Raw genomic sequence first — 16,692 nt, 5'->3', positions numbered from 1 at the left:
ATGATTTCTTTTATTCTGAGTAGACGCCCAGTAGTAGGATTGCTGTATCAAACTGCAGTTCTATTTTCAGTTCATTGAGAAATCTTCAGGAGACATTTTGGTTGTCACACTAGCACCTCATGGACAGAGGCCAGGGATGCTGTTAAGATTCTAAAACACACAGGACAGCCCCTGACAACAAAGAATTATTCTGTGAAAAATGTCAAAAATAAGAAACCCTGACCTAAAACAACCTTCATGGCTTTCTTTACTCACTTTCTCCTACTCTTTAAGACTCAGCTCAAGAGTGACTGCCTCTGGAAATGTTCCTTTATCGCCACCCAGCCTCACTGTGATTTACCTCTCATTACTGTTCTTGTTATCTTCTTTTTCTCTTCTATAGATTAAAACATATTTTAAAATACAATCTTTGGAATCTATTAGGTACCTGTGATGGTTAATACTGAGTGTCAACTTGATTGGATTGAAGGATGCAAAGTGTTGTTCCTGGGTATGTCTGTGAGGGTGCTGCCAAAGGAGACTAACATTTGAGTCAATGGACTGGGGAAGGCAGATCCACCCTCAATATGGGTGGATACAATCTAATCACCTGCCAGCATAGCCAAAATAAAAGCAGGCAGAAGAACGTGGAAAGACTAGACTGGCTTAGTCTTCTGGTCTATATTTTTCTCTCGTGCTGGCTACTTCCTGCCCTTGAACATTGGACCCAAAGTTCTTTAGCTTTGGGACTTGGACTTGCTTCCTTGCCCCTCAGCTTGCAGGTGGCCTATTGTGGGATCTCACCTTATGATCGTGTGAGTCAATACTTTTAATAAATTCACTTTATATATATGTCTATCCTATCAGTTCTGTCCCTCTAGAGAACCCTAATACAGAATTCGGCACAAGTAGAGTGGAGCCTTACTGAAAAGATACCAAAAAATGTGGAAGCAATTTTGGAACTGGGTAACAGGCAGAGGTTGGAATAGTTTGGAGGGCTCAGAAGAAGACAGGAAAATGTGGGAAAGTTTGGAACTCCCTAGAGACTTGCTGAATAGCTTTGACCAAAATGTTGATAATGATATGGACAGTGAAGTCCAGGCAGAGGTAGTCTCAGATGGAATGAGGAACTTGTTGGGAACTGGAGCAAAGGTGATTCTTTTTATGCTTTAGCAAAGAGACTGACAGCATTTCGCCCCTGCCATAGAGATTTGTGGAACTTTGAACTTGAGAGAGATGATTCAGAGTATCTGGCAGAAAAAATATCTAAGCAGAAAAACACTGAAGAGGTGACTTGGGTGCTCTTAAAGGCATTCAGTTTAAAAAGAGAATCAGAATATAAAAGTTTGGAAAATTTGCAGCCTGACAACGTGATAGAAAAAAAAAATCCTATTTTCTGGGAAATATTCAAGCTGGCTGCAGAGATTTGGATAAGTAATGAGGAGCCGAGTTATTCACCAAGACTATGGGGAAAATGTCTCCAGGACATGTAAGAGATCTTTGTGGCAGTCCCTCCCATCACAGGCCCAGAGGCCTAGGAGAGAAAAATGGTTTTGTGGGGTGGCCCCAGGGTCCCTGTGCTGTATGCAGTCTAGGGAATTGGTGTGCTGCATCCCAGCCGCTCCAGGTGTGACTAAAAGGGATCAAGGTACAGGTTGGACCATGGTTTCAGAGGGTGCAAGCCCCAAGTCCTGGCAGCTTCCACATGGTATTCAGCCTGAAGGTATACAGAAGTCAATAACTGAGGTTTGAGACCCTCCACCTAGATTTCAGAAGATGTATGGAAATGCCTGGATGTCCAGGCAGAAATTTGCTGCAGGGGCGGAGTGCTCATGGAGAACTACCATGCACCTGGAAGAGCTATAGACACCCAATGCCAGCCCATGAAAGCAGTCAGGAGGGAGGCTGTACCCTGCAAAGCCACAGGGGCAGAGCTGCCCAAGGCTGTGAGAGCCCACCATCAGTGTGACCCGGATGTGAGACCTGGAGTCAAAAGAGATCTTTTGGAGCTTTAAGATTTGACAGCCCTGCTGGATTTTGGACTTGCCTATGGTCTTTACCTTCTTCAGTCTGGCCAATTTCTCCGATTTGGAATGATGTATTTATCTAATGCCTGCATCCTCATTGTATCTAGGGTGTAACTAACTTGCTTTTGGTTTTACTGGCTCATGGGCAGAAGGGACTTGTATTGTCTCAGATAAGACTTTGGACTGTGGACTTTTGAGTTAATGCTGAAATGAGTTAAGACTTTGGGGGACTGTTGGGAAGGCATAATTGGTTTTGAAACGAGAGGACAAGAGATTTGGGTGGGGCCGGGGCAGAATGATATGGTTTGGCTGTGTCCCCACCCAAATCTCAACTTGAATTGTAGCTCCCACAATTCCCATGTGTTGTGGGAGGGACCCAGTGGGAGGTAACTGAATCATGGAAGTGGGTCTTTCCTGTGCTAGTCTCATGATAGTGAATAAGTCTCATGAATCTTGATGGTTTTATAAAGGGAAGTTTCCCTGCACAAGCTCTCTTCTCTTGTCTGCCACCATGTGAGATGTGCCTTTCACCTTCTGTCATGATTGTGGGGCCTCCCCAGCAACATGGAACTGTGAGTCCATTAAACCTCTTTCTTTTGTAAATTGCCCAGTCTCAGATATGTCTTTATTAGCAGCATGAAAATGGACTAATACAGTGCCCAACATGCTTATTGATTATGTAAATGGATAGTACTAATTAGGGCAAATTCACCTATCCATGAACTCAGATGGTATGGTGAAATGTAACAGGTTTGAGTCCCTTTTAGCTATGCTTACTTATTTATGAAATGTCTTTGGGACAGAGCAGAACTTTCATGAATTCATTTAGAAACTCAGAGGAGAGAAATTAAGACATTACTAAAATAAGTTAATTTTCAAATTATGACTATGTACAGATTTTTCTACAATTTCAATTTTATATGTTGGAAACAGAACAGCTATAAGTGTGAATAACAGACAAGAGCTCCATCCAAGGCTAAATACTATCACTCACTTATTTTCCAAATATTTATGAGTGACTGCTATATGCGAGGCATCATGCTACCCATGAAATGTCATGATGAGCAAAACGTCCTGTGCCTGCCCTCAGAGAGTGACAGTCCAGCAGGAAAGACAGACAATCCAGAAATATTATAAATGAAAAATTACAAACAGTGATCATGACTGTGAAGAAGAGGGAAAGGGTGTTAGGAGAGTTTACAAAGAGAGTGTATGTGTGGGGCTGATCTATTATAAAGGGGCAGGAGGGCTTCCCGTAGAGTTGCACTTTGGAGCTGATGTTGACTGGGGAGGTGGTGCATGGTGGGGGAGGAGTGTGCCAGCCAAAGGAGGAGCACATAGAAGCCTGAGGTGAGAAGGGCCCTAGCATGTTCTGGAACCAAAGAGAAGACCAGTGTGGCTGGAATACTGGGGGAAGGGGAAGGCTGGGAGGACACGAGGCTGGGGAGGTGGACAGAGCCTTTTATATAATATTAAATGTTGACAGAGTCTTTAGGCTAAAAAATATTTAGGGGAGCCGTTACGTGTGTAATTATTCCTAACTGAAAAGTTCAAAGTACTGTTATTTGAGCTATATTTTGTTAAAATCAACAATGACAACAACAAACCACTAGGACAACAAAAATTTCTTCCTGGATTGCTTTTTAGATTGGGCATTTTCATAGTTGTATTAGTTTCCTAAAGCTGCTGTAACAACTGACCACAAACTTGATGGCTTAAAACCACAGAATGTATTTGCTCACAGCTCTGGAGGCCAGAAATCCACAATGGAGGCCAGAAGTCCACAATGGAGGCCTCAGCAGGACTGCATTCCCTCCACAGCTCCAGGGGAGGAGGTTTGTTGCCTCTTTCAGCTTCTGGTGGCTCCTGGCATTCTTGGTCTTGTGACCATAGAACTTCAGTCTCTTCCTCTCTCTTCACATGGGTCTTCACATGAGTTGCTTCTCTGTGTGTCAAAGCTCTCTCTCTCCTTTCTCTCATGAGGACTCCAGTCAGTGGATTTAGAGTAGATTTCTAAGTCCAGGATGATCTTAATCTGCAGATCCTTAACTGCATTACATCTGCACAAACCCTGTTTCCAAGTAAGGTCATGTTCACAGGTACCAGGGATGAGAACTTGGACATACCTTTTTGGGGCACACAATTGAAGGCACTACAGTAATGTTGATTTCCAATCATTATTATTACTAGATTATACTCGAGCGTTATTGCTGTGTTATTTCTTAGGGTATTCACCTCAATACTGCTCATCCATTCACCACCACTAAAGATGACAGGTGCACAGAGAAGCAAGCAGTACACTGATTTGGACATGGGACTCAGCCTGGCTTGGCCACTATCTTGGCCACTATCTGCTGTGTGACACTTAACTCCTGCAAGCCTCATTTCTTCACCCTTAAAACGAGGAGTGACACTTTACCTTTACATATATGATAGCCTTTACATGTTTTCTATGACTCTACAACTTCATCACTCGATTCATGGCTCTGCTCACTTTTTCTTCACCATGCTGACGTTTTGTCCTCTGGTCCTCCTTCTTTAAAATATTTTAATCCTTTTCTGAGTCAGTGGGGATGGTGGTGGTGGGGATGGTGGTGGTGGGGCCTTCCCTGACCTTTGTGGCTGGATTCCTACTCCAAGTCCTTGCATAGAGAGAAATGGTTTTATAGGGGAATGTTTCATTGGAGATGAAACAATGATACTTTGGTAGCCGGGGCAATTCTTTTTTTTATCCTTATTGGAGGATCAGTCCCCAGGTGAAGTTTATTTAGCACTTGCCATTAAAGAAACGTGAGTTGGTTAGAAGCCAGTGTGAGCAAGTGGAGAGAAAGAAAGTTTCTGATTCAGTTGAATTATAATAAAACAAGCACCTCTGTACAGTTTAAGATAAACCCCACTGAACTGAATGTTATTTATGTAAGCTAAAACCCTCATTAAATTGACAGCAGCATTATTATTAGGCAAAGTGTGATATAACATAGATACAGACTCAAAATGGACATAAATGATGTCCACTGTATTTATTTATGACAAAAATTAGTCAGAATTGTAAGTACTGGTGATGTTAGGTTTTCTATTGAAAGGGATTCTTTCTGCATATGTCTGGGTTTGAGTTCATGTAGCCACCAAACTCTGCCAGAGTTTAATGAGGATCTCAAATGTGGGAGATGGATCCATTTGGTCGATGTAGGTGTCTATGAAAGACCCAGAAACATTAGTCTGTCAGAGTACCAAAGGGAAAGAAATAATTGAAAAGGAGATATAAAAGGAGAAGAAAGACAGCTATTAAGAAGTTGAATTCTAGTAGAATTACGAGGGTATTTTTACAACACTCTGTAGTTTTAGATGGCTTCCTCCATAGGCCCCAACACAAAATGCATCACAGAAAAGTACAAAAGAGCAATAGTCCTTTTTATGAGATTCTGTTCATTGGAAAAGAAAAAGAAGATTTAGCCAGCAGCAGGAATTTGTTCCACCTAGCTTTAAATGGAAATCACTTTTAAAGCAGTCATGGAAAAATTTAGCTGGGTTCCCAAACAATATAACATGTTCAGTGCAAAGTCTGATTCACGAAGCTTCTGCCAGCAAATCATTATTCTTGCACTACAAGAAAAAGGGTGTATTGTTCCCTGTTACAGGAGAGCTAGGGAAAAAGAACATGATAGTCAGCAGAGGAGCTAAAGAGACTTGATTTATAGATTATATTGACTCACTAGTGTGGAAAGAAAAAGTAACCCATATCTAATCTTTCAATTCTTCCTTTGAGGCATCTTTCAGATGTGTACCTTCCTCTCCATGACTTCTGAATCTGTCTTCATGCCGTCCCCTCCCTCTTGTTCACCTGCGTTGCCATCATAGTCCCTCGCTCCCCAGCTGGGGTACCAGATATCTGTCTGTGACACTCAGCCCCATTCCTACCTCATTCTATGATCTCTCCTACAGCACAGGGACTGGCAGTGTAGGAACTACATTTCCCAGAAACCCTTGCCTAACAGAGCTTTGTTTTGGATGCGACCAGTAAGAAGCCCCTGTGGGAGATTTGGATGGCAGAGAAGTGTGTACTGGGGCAGTGGCCTGCTGACATGCAGAGTTTGGAACCTAAAGGGTTTTTAATAGCCTTTAGCAGTTCACCAATAGATACCGGAGGCTGCTGTGACCTGTGGGGAAGTTTCCTTGAGTTTCTGACCTGCCTGGAGGCGATGTCTAATCCCTCGGTAGCCATTAGAGAAGCTGAGGCCAGCAGTGACTGGCCTTCCTCAACCTCAGGACTCCTTTCCGTCACTCTCATAAGCACATAGTGACCCACATCGGATCCCTTCTTCCTTGGAGCATCGAGGGAAGGTTCTATTTTCCTGATTGCTCACATCACTGCTCTCTGGAGCTCGGAAATTATCTATCACAGCTCCTTATTTTATGGATGAAGCTCGGAGAGATTAAGTGACTTGCTCAAGATCACGCAGCTCCTTAATTATGGAACCAAGCCTGGGATCTCTATCTCCTAACTTCCAGACTGGTGCTAATTTCTATTGTTTCATGCCTCTGTAGATTTGTATACCATCTCCTCATGTTCCCGCATATTTTTATACCCCTATTTTGTTGTATCTACGATGCCAGCAGTTATCATTGTTTCATGAAAAAAAAAAAAAGAAACCATCATTCTCAGTAAACTATCACAAGAACAAAAAACCAAACACCGCATATTCTCACTCATAGGTGGGAATTGAACAATGAGATCACATGGACACAGGAAGGGGAATATCACACTCTGGGGACTGTGGTGGGGAGGGGGGAGGGGGGAGGGATAGCATTGGGAGATATACCTAATGCTAGATGACGAGTTAGTGGGTGCAGCGCACCAGCATGGCACATGTATACATATGTAACTAACCTGCACAATGTGCACATGTACCCTAAAACTTAAAGTATAATAAAAAAAAAAAAAAAAAAAAAACCTAAGAAAAATACCACCAAATAAACGGACTCAGTAAATTTTAATCACTGGAAAATTTTGTGCTTGCTGAAAGAACTCTTTTCAGCTTGATTATAAATTTTTAAATTATTTATTGCATATACACAAAAAATAAAATATAAGCAAAATAAATTGGGTGAGATATTTCTGATACTTCCTTTCATGTAGAGTCTGACTCTTTGAATCATGTTTTTGACTCAGAGTTATTAAGCCTAATTACATATAATTCTGTATAAATAATATATAAAATATGTATATATATAGATAATGGATCTATATTATAGAATAAATATATATAACTATAATTAAATTACATAGTTAATATATAATTAAATGTACAATTTAATTAAATGTTTATATATCATTAAATTATAAAATATTTATTTAAAAATATAAAAACAATATCTTGAAATATATTGAAATATAATATGAAATATAATATATTGAAATATATTGAAATATAATTTTATATATTACTTTATATAAAAATATAAAAATATAATATATTGAAATATAAAAATATATATTGAAATATATTGAAATATAATTAAATATACTTAAAATAAAATATAAGCAAAGTTAATTGGGTGAGATATTTCTGAAACTTCCTTTCATGTAGAGTTTGACTCTTTGAATCACGTTTTTGACTCAGAGTTATTAAGCCTAATTATATACAATTCTGTATAAATAATATATATTAACTATATTATGTATAAATATAGATATATGTATAAATGTAGATAATGGATCTATATTATATAATAAATACATAAAAACATATACAATTAAATTACATAGTTAATATATAATTAAATGTATAATTTAATTAAATGTTTATATAATTAAATGTATAATTTAATTAAATGTTTATATAATTAAATTATATATTTATTTAAAAATATAAAAATATAATTGTATGATTATAAAATTATATAATTATATATAACAGTTTTAAAATATAAATTTCTATGCCATCAAGAGATAAGATGAGGTAATATTTCCTTAAAAAATGTTAACTTATTTTTAATTTCGTGGGTACATTGTAGGTGTATATATTCATGGGGTACATGAGATATTTTGGTGCAGGTATGCCATGTGTAATAGTCACATCGTGGAAAATTGGGTGTCAATCCCCTGAAGCATTTATCCTTTGTGTTCCAAAAAAATATGGAATCTTTATGAATGTATGTGTCATTCTTGTGCAGGGGCCTTGCTGATCTTCCCTGTATTGGTCCAGTGTTAGCATATGTGCTGCCAAAGCAAGCGCAATGTAACATTTAAATCTGTTAAGCAACTAAAATGCTGGGGTGCTAGACTCTTAAGTCATTTGGCAATGACACAGAACTAGACTTCTTTTTTTACTTTTGCTTCCTGTATGTTAAACATATATAATACACCGTCTCACCCATCTTCTTTCAAAACAAGTAGGTCCTAGGAATAATAAGAGTGGTCTGTAATTGACTCTGAGGTTTTCTTGCAAGATGCTGACATGTGTCTTACACGTTGTTCTCCTACATGCAAGCATTGCTTGTGACATCACGACTGCCACCTGGCTGAAGGCAACTATAAGATGTCATAGATTCTAAGATGCATCCAAATTTCAGAAATATTACAATGAAAAAAATGTGTCACAAAATGTATTCAATTTTTAGTTCTGTTCTGTTCATTTCTGCGTCTTCAGTAAGAGTGTATGCGTTTTCAAGGTATAGTTAGTAGCATATAATTATTTTTAGTGTCTCAGAATACAGGCATACTTGGGAATTATTAAAATATGGTTTTTCTTTAAACTGAAACTTGTATCTTGTGTATTCATAATGCTACTGTTTTAATGTAATTAATCACTATAATTTATGATTAATTTAATGTCTTTAAGGCATAATATATACAGCTTTAATTCATGTTTGGACCCAACAAACATTTATTGTTCTCATATTACCAGGCATATTTGTGTCTCAGGAGATTATTAACTCTCATACTTAATAAGAATTCCTCTAACTTGAAAACTCAAAGATTAAGATTTCTGTGATATCTATGTATAGATAGCAAGGCTATGGCAATGCAATTGGTAAAAGCTTGTTTTGTTTGAGAAAAATAAGGCAGAAAACAAAATTTACTTCTTTGAGAGGATACACTTGCCATCTCTTCTGTTTCTTAGAAAATGGGTTTTCACCATGCTTATTCATAACCAGTACCTGCTTCTTGAACATTTGGCTGAGAAGAAAAAGTAGCGTAGCAGTCAGCAGGAACTCGCTAATACAAGAGAATGCTGTATGGAATGAAGTAATGCATACAGAGCATGGCACCTGGCAGATGTGTTTCCATCTGTTGCTCAGACTTTTATCTTATTTTCCCTCCAACCAATTATATGGTCTTTCCATGCCTGGCAAATAGTAGGCAGTCAATGAATGATAAGTTCCTTCTATTTCCTGCTCTTGCTCCACAGTTAAAGCAGGGCGAATACTTGGGCTGAAATGATTTTCCCTTCTTTACAGCTTGCCTACAGTTTTGAAGAAAGTAGATGTAGTGGACTGAATGTTTATGTGACCCCCACCAAATTAATATGTGAAATCTTAACACCCAAAGTGATGTTAGGAAGTGGGGCCTTTTGGGGGGAAGTAGGTCATGAGATGCAGAGCCTTTACGTATGGTATTAGTGCCCTTATACAAGAGGCCCCAGAGAGTGCATTTTCCCCTCTGCCATGAAAAGTCACAGCTAGAAAGAGCCATCTATGAACAGAAAACTCCCCCTCACCAGACACCAGATCCACCAATACCTTGGCAGGTCTTGGACTTCCCAGCCTCCAGAGCCGTGAGAAATGAATTCCTGTTGTTTATAAGCCACCTAGTTTATGTTTTTTTTTTTTAATAGCAACCCGAATGGACTGAGACAGTACGTACTCCAAGCCACTCACAATCTCAGATTCACATATGCATTGAATGCCCCATGGAAACAAAGTCCATCATAGCATGTTTGGACTAGAACAGGTGCCTGAGACTCTTTTGGCCTAAGGTTGCTATGGAGATCCACTTCTGGAGCAAGGCAGCTCCAGGATTCTGGGAGACCTTCTCGGGGTAAGCAGATGTGAGATTTCTACAGGGACTCCGTGGGATTCACCAGAGCCTGTATGTGACACCTGTGACCTCTGCTTTACTGGGGACCATGTGGCCCCCCTCGCTGCTCTGTATTCCCCACAAAGATTCAGGCAGATGCCCAGTGGTCACTCTGACCATCACAGACAGGCCTGTTCCAATTGTTACTGTGGAAAGGACCTTAGGATATCTGAAAGTTGACCATATGCTCCTCCAATTGTTCTTGTATACACATCATTTAACACTGGAAAGTAGTAAAGTAGAGTGTTCATGATTTGTGTGGGCTTTCCAGCTAGCCAGACAAGTTCCAATCCTGGTTCTGTTACCTAGAGTCCTATGACCTTGATCAATTTACTTAGAACTTCCGTTTCAGCATTTGTGATATCGGAAAAATGCCTGTCTCACAGGGTTTTTGTAAGGATTGAATGAGATCTGTACCTGAAATGCCTGGTACAGGGTAAGCACTAAATATGGAGAGCTATTGTGATCACTGACAAACGTGACATTTAAGACTTTTAATTCAACATCATTAGCTCATCTGTCTTATTGACACTTAATCAAGACTTTCTAAAGAGTGAGCTCGTATTAATTTCCCGGTAACTCAGTTGTCTACTTGAGTTCATTTTCTTTCACCAAACTGAAACTAACTCCTGTGGCATGATTGATTTTGCCAGAGTGATTCTGCATATCCTAAACAGGATCTTTCCATCTGCTGTTCAACCCCATCTGTTCTTGCCTCCAGCTGATCCAATTTCATATCCAGTTGGTAGAGGGCCACCTGAAAAAAAATCTGCATTATGTTCTGATGTCCTGAAGAAATCTTGAGAAAAATTCAGCATAAAGAGTTCAGTCACTTGGACACACTAAACGCTCAATAAATTATTTTAGGGGAAATGGGGAACTTGCCATATGGTGCTGTTTTTTTTGGTGGTGAAATTAGGTCATATCAAAGTTGTATTAGAAAAAACAAGGAAAACTCGTGCCTAGCAGAGTGCTATGTGCAGTACAGACTCTTCGTACCCAAGAACTAAGTAATATAGTACTATTATTATGTAGAAGGATTGCAAGTCCTTTGAAAGTGATAAATATTCCAAAGATGTATCATTTCATTTTTAAGGTATTATTATTTTTATATTAAAAGTATGATATTTAGATGATTAGAGAAACTAGGACATTTAAGACTTCAATTACTCTTTCACAAAATACGCACTAGACTGCATTCGCTTGAGCTGGAGTATCAGTGAACATTTATGAAGAAAGAGATGCTTCCCTGAGTGGTGTAGCATGGTGTAATAGCAACAGCACTGAGCATCACCCCAAAACAATTTGCTGGTGCTTATTAGATGCCAGATGTTGTCAGAGGCACTTTGCCTTTATTACCTTCATGTATTTTATCAAATTAAGATAGAATTTATTGTTTGATGCCCCATGACTTTATGTGGCACTTCCAAAAAAGATGTGCCATTGATTTTAAGAATCATCCCAATTAAAATGTGAAATGTGCCTATGTCATAGAATGGAAGAATACAGTAATCTATGATTCCTTATAACACCTCTATGAGGCTCATTTTACATATGGATAAATTGAAACTTAGTGGTATTAAATGAAATGCCCAAGCCCCTTCCAGTTAGAAAACAAGGAAATCTGGACTTCGATCCAATTTTGTCTGCTCCCTACAATCTGTATTAACCTTGGGCTTCAATGTTCTGGTTCTGCAGTGACTGTAGTTCCAGAGATAGTAAGTACCAGTGAACAAAGCTCTAGAATGAATTTGTACCTCTAGTGCTGTACCTGGAAGCACGTCTTCATATCTGAAATAAGTATACTACATTCACCCATTTCTTCCCCCTTTTTTCTAGTTTCTTTCTTCATTTGTTGATGATCTACATAGAAAATCATGTTTTAAACGACTTCCTTTTCTCTCCTCTGTACCCTAAAGGATCGCGTGTTTTGAAAGCAGTGTAGCTAGCATCAGAAATCATAAGAATAGGAAGAATGGCTTTCTTTAGGGAAAACTTAAAGGTTTCTCTCCTTTCTTGTAGAATTTCTATTATTATAGAAATAATAGAAATACGCTTTATCTTTGATTAAATAAATGATGGGTTTAATACAAGAAGTCATTGCATTACTTGCTTTGGCCTGGAAAACAACTGGTTAGAAACCTCCCTAGCATTCTACCCTCTCATACTTTCTAAATCATCTCCTTCCTACCTTTTTGGGCTCTATGAGACTATAGCCAGCACTACAGGAGCTATCTATTTCTTCTTCTTGTGACTCTAAGATTCCGCAAGTTCAAAACCCAAAGCTTGGCAAGAAAAAAATCCTAAAGGTAAGTAACATATTTCAATTATTTTACAAATCTCTTTCCTCTTTCCTCTACCAAATACACAGAGGATATCCCTTGAGAAGTTTTACAATCTAATTTGTTTAGTAGATCTTGTGGCCCACACTATTTAGAGCAAAATATTCGTTTACTCAACAATTTTTTTTTGTTATGTGCTATGCTAAGCACTTTACATTTTATGTGCTATGCTAAGCACTTTACATTTACTATGTACAACTTACACAACCACTTGGGTAAGTTTGGTTCCTAGGGATTAACTGGATTGCAAGGCCATGAAGCCACAGAGTGCTTGACACCATGCAGAGGGAAGTCAGGTTGACTCAGAGCCCTTACTCCATCTGCTTGGGGCAAACAGAGAAAACTTTTGGCCTAGGATATTTTTCATCAACAGTGAGTAATTACTAAAGTTATTGTAGAAGGGATTTCAGTCCTTAAAATGTATTATGTATTCAGCTTTTATCCTGTGAATGGTGAAACCCCATCTCTAATGAAAATAGAAAAAAATTAGCTGAGCTTGGTAGTGGGTGCCTGTAGTCCCGCTACTCAGGAGGCTGAGGTTGGAGAATGGTGTGAACCCAGGAAGTGGAGCTTGCAGTGAGCCGAGATTGCACCACTGCACTCCAGCCTGGGTGACAGAGCAAGACTCCGTCTCAAAAAAAAAAAAAATGTATTCAGCTTTTATGTAAAGGGGGATATCCACTTAATGATATTCTTTCTTATTTCTTGATGAGACCATATGATGGTTAAAAGAACCAACTGAATTCATTAAATTTTACTGTAATGGGAAATTCTGTCCACTTTTGTCCTGTGACTATTAGAAATGCATTTTTTTACACATATTTTTTCACTTTAAAAATATTCCAAGCCCTTTTTATTTATCCCAGCGTTCTCTATCTGTTGAAATAGCTTGCTGTTTATATCAGTCAGTGAATTGAGTTTGAAGTCTCTTTGATATCTCTGATAAAATATTAGAAAAAAACCTGGGGTATAAATGCCAAATAGCTGTTTTAGACTCCCCATTACATTTGAATTTGATAAGTCTATGGATCATATATATAGCATGTGCTATGGCTTTTTACTTTCCATTCTCTGGCCAGTATTAAACTGTAAATTGAAAGGAAATTCTTGGTCACCATCAAATTGATTGATTGAGACATAAGCCAATCTTTAAGTCAAACTAATGTCAAATAGGACATAGAATTCTGGGATAGTTCCAATTATAGAATCAGAATTATGGATTCTTAATTCAGAATAAATTATAGGATTATACTATCACTTATAAATTTTAAGTATTCATTGAACTAGATTTTGTGTTTTCCTTTTGTGTTCCTTTCATTATTTCTATTAAGGAGTTCAGCCAAAATATCCAATTAATTTTTCCCTATCACTGTTAAAACATTTTCTTAGTGTTCTCAACTTCAGTCTTTCTCTAAACTCATCCTTCACACAACTGGCATATTGCTGTTTATAAAAGTCATATTATATCCCAGCTTGTAAACTTCTGATGGCCTTCTATTGCCTGGCTTATAGGAGAATGCCTACAACTCCTTAGCCTGATGTAAATTACTACCCTCAATCTATCCTCAAAGTTCTTGCCCTAACTTTACTACCTACTATCCCTCCACAAAAACCAAGGAACCGAAGTGAGAATGGCCACCTTAAGGTTTCGTGCAAAAACTTTGCCTTTTTTCTTATATTTTACATCCCACCTTCTATCTTCAACACCCACACCCCGTATCATCTTTTTAAAAAGCCTTCCTTGGCCTCCTCAGTGCAGAGAGATCTCTGTTGCCCTCCAACTGTCAGAGCACTTCTCTCTCTCCACTCTTTGTTTAGTGGTTGTCATCTCTTCTCTCATTTCTTCTCTATTCCATTTCTTCTCTTGATTTGCACATATATATCTTCTCTTTTTATCTGGATTATAAACATTTTGTGAAAGATATTATCCCAGTGTTTGCAGACAGCGAGTGCAGGGTTTCTATCCTCAACAGAAATGTTATGTCTCTTTAGATGTTTATTTTTAATTTTATTGGAGAATACTATTATCATACATCAGTGTTTTCTTTCTGAGGAAAAACAATCTTAGTTTCCCCTATCAAAGTACACTTTTACAATAATGAATTACTCTATTCATAGCTTTGTTATAAACTTTCTTCGAGTTCTACCCAACTATACTAATTGAAGTTGTAAAATAAGGTATTAGATGCAATTATAATATAAAACACATCAACTCTGAGTAGAGCAGAAGGGCTTGCCCCAATAAATTGCTGGGTCAATACTCCATTAACAACCAACCTGGTGCTACTAAGAATGCTCACTAGAAGCACTGCTCAGGATATCTATAAACTGCACAAACCCATAGAGACAAATAAGTATATATTGTTTGCCTCTTTCAATTTTCTTTTAACAGCTCAACATATAAAATTGAAACAATAGTTATTTTTGTTTCAAAGGATGAAAGTAACTATAACTATTGAATCCTAACATTTTTAATGCTTTAAAAATTAGGTAAATATTTGATACATAAAATCTTAGACTCTATTTAAGCAGCATTTGACCTTCAGTATAATCCGTAGCAAGTAAATTTACCAGTACCTCAGAATACTGTAAAATTCATTTCCTTTCCATTACTTGAATCCACTACTTCCTCAATCCACGTTAAGCAAAATTTTCTTTTCCCTGTCTGCCTTCCCTATATGGAAAGTGCTGGATGCCATTATGGTATCACGTGACACACTTCTTTTGTTTCTAGTGTCCCCCAGACAACTACTCAGAGCTTTCTTTTTCAGGCATTGTGTGACCACCATTCACTTCTCTTACTTCTTAAATATCGATTTGAGGCTCCGCAATTAAAGAAAAAAAAAGGAAGCTGGTAAAAGAGGTTTTTTTTGGGTGATATTGTGTTTTGGGACAATTTTTTCAAGTATTAAGAATCATATCATTTTATGACCAGGGAGGACCAAACTGAAGTCCAGGAAAATGACTGTCCAAGAAGATCCACAGTTACCTTTTTTGATACTCATATTGGTGATACAGACATGCCAAAACTCGTTCCTTCTGATGTGAGATTTAATGATAGGTACCATTTCCACATGGCCTCAATTATTTGGTAAGCAGGGCTGTTAACTATGGGGAAATTCTGTAGTATTTGGAACTTCCCCCACCTCTCCATACATTCATACACAACTCTACCGCGGACTTGAATGAGGTAGCAAGGCTTACTAGCTTCTCAAGACTTCGTCATCATAGCCAGACTTGAGAGTAGAGTTTCTGGGTCCACATCTTACAGATATGTGCCCCATCTTTACTACTAGAAGACAACAAGGAAGGAAGAAATTCTACTCTCTGCGATAGTTTAATCTGAAATGCAAGCTTAAGAATTCCAGAAACTGGAAAAGTATTATTTCAGCCTTTTGAATAAAGGAGAGACTACACAGTTAAACCTCTGAAGGCTTCACCAAGCCCCTCAAAGTGAATTTCTGCTAAGTAGAATCTCGAGACACTAAACACATAATATTGGCATGCAGAATGTCTGGGTATTGAATAAAAGGTTTACTGGTTTATATAGATAAGCCATCCCCATACACCTTCTGAATGCCTTGATGTCTGCTAGAAAGACAACACAAACCTTAGTCATGCCAGGGAGAAAGTAAAATAGCCTTCTTATATTGAGTTATTTGCTGCTTTATTTATTTTTCTTTTTAAATACAACAGTTGTGGGCTTTTACAAATTAATACCAAAATGCCAAAATAAATAAAAGAGAACTTTACTACTTTTGCTTCTATTTTGTGAGAGTACCAGCTATGCCAGTATTTTCTTTGTTTTAAGCCATTCACCTATGGGCATATTCTGTAGCTTCAGTAATTTTTTTTTTTTTAGCCCTTGCTTGCAAGTAATTGGTATTGATTTTTGCAGGTTACTGCTAATGTGTTTAGTTCTGAAAAGAAACCTAACTGTACCCTTCTCATCCTATAGTCCCTTGAAGAAAATAACATGTATAACTTCAGAGCAAACTGCAGTGGTATCCAACTTCTTTAGGCAAAAATTAGGGGTGGGAGCCAAGTTTTTTCAGGGCGCGTGTCTTCATACCTCAAAGGTAGTGATATGTCTTAACCTCCCCATTATTTCAATTCAACGTGCTGATATACGAAGTGTGGTGATTAGTGGTTAATACTCCTTATGCTAGAGGAGTAAACAACTAAACAACGTAGAAATCTCATTTAAGAACAAGGCCCTAGGGAGTGACAAGAAAGAAGTCTACCTCTTAAATCAGCGCATTCA

At 38.0% G+C, this 16,692-nt stretch overlaps 1 protein-coding gene and 1 non-coding gene across 2 annotated transcripts in view; both read right to left on the bottom strand.

Annotated features, from left to right (window-relative positions):
* Positions 1–16,692, bottom strand: part of CNTNAP2 (contactin associated protein 2) — a 2,297,635-nt gene that overhangs the window by 578,483 nt on the left and 1,702,460 nt on the right. The window lies entirely within an intron of this gene.
* On the bottom strand, positions 8,135–8,242 carry LOC112440517 (U6 spliceosomal RNA). Its single transcript, XR_003028558.1, has one exon. It is a non-coding gene; the product is annotated as a U6 spliceosomal RNA (small nuclear RNA).

The sequence above is a fragment of the Pan paniscus genome, chromosome 6, assembly GCF_029289425.2.
Source record: "Pan paniscus chromosome 6, NHGRI_mPanPan1-v2.0_pri, whole genome shotgun sequence".
Taxonomy (NCBI): Eukaryota; Metazoa; Chordata; class Mammalia; order Primates; family Hominidae; genus Pan; species Pan paniscus.
The sequence above is the reverse complement of the archived record's forward strand: the minus strand, read 5'-3'. Positions and strand labels throughout refer to the sequence as shown.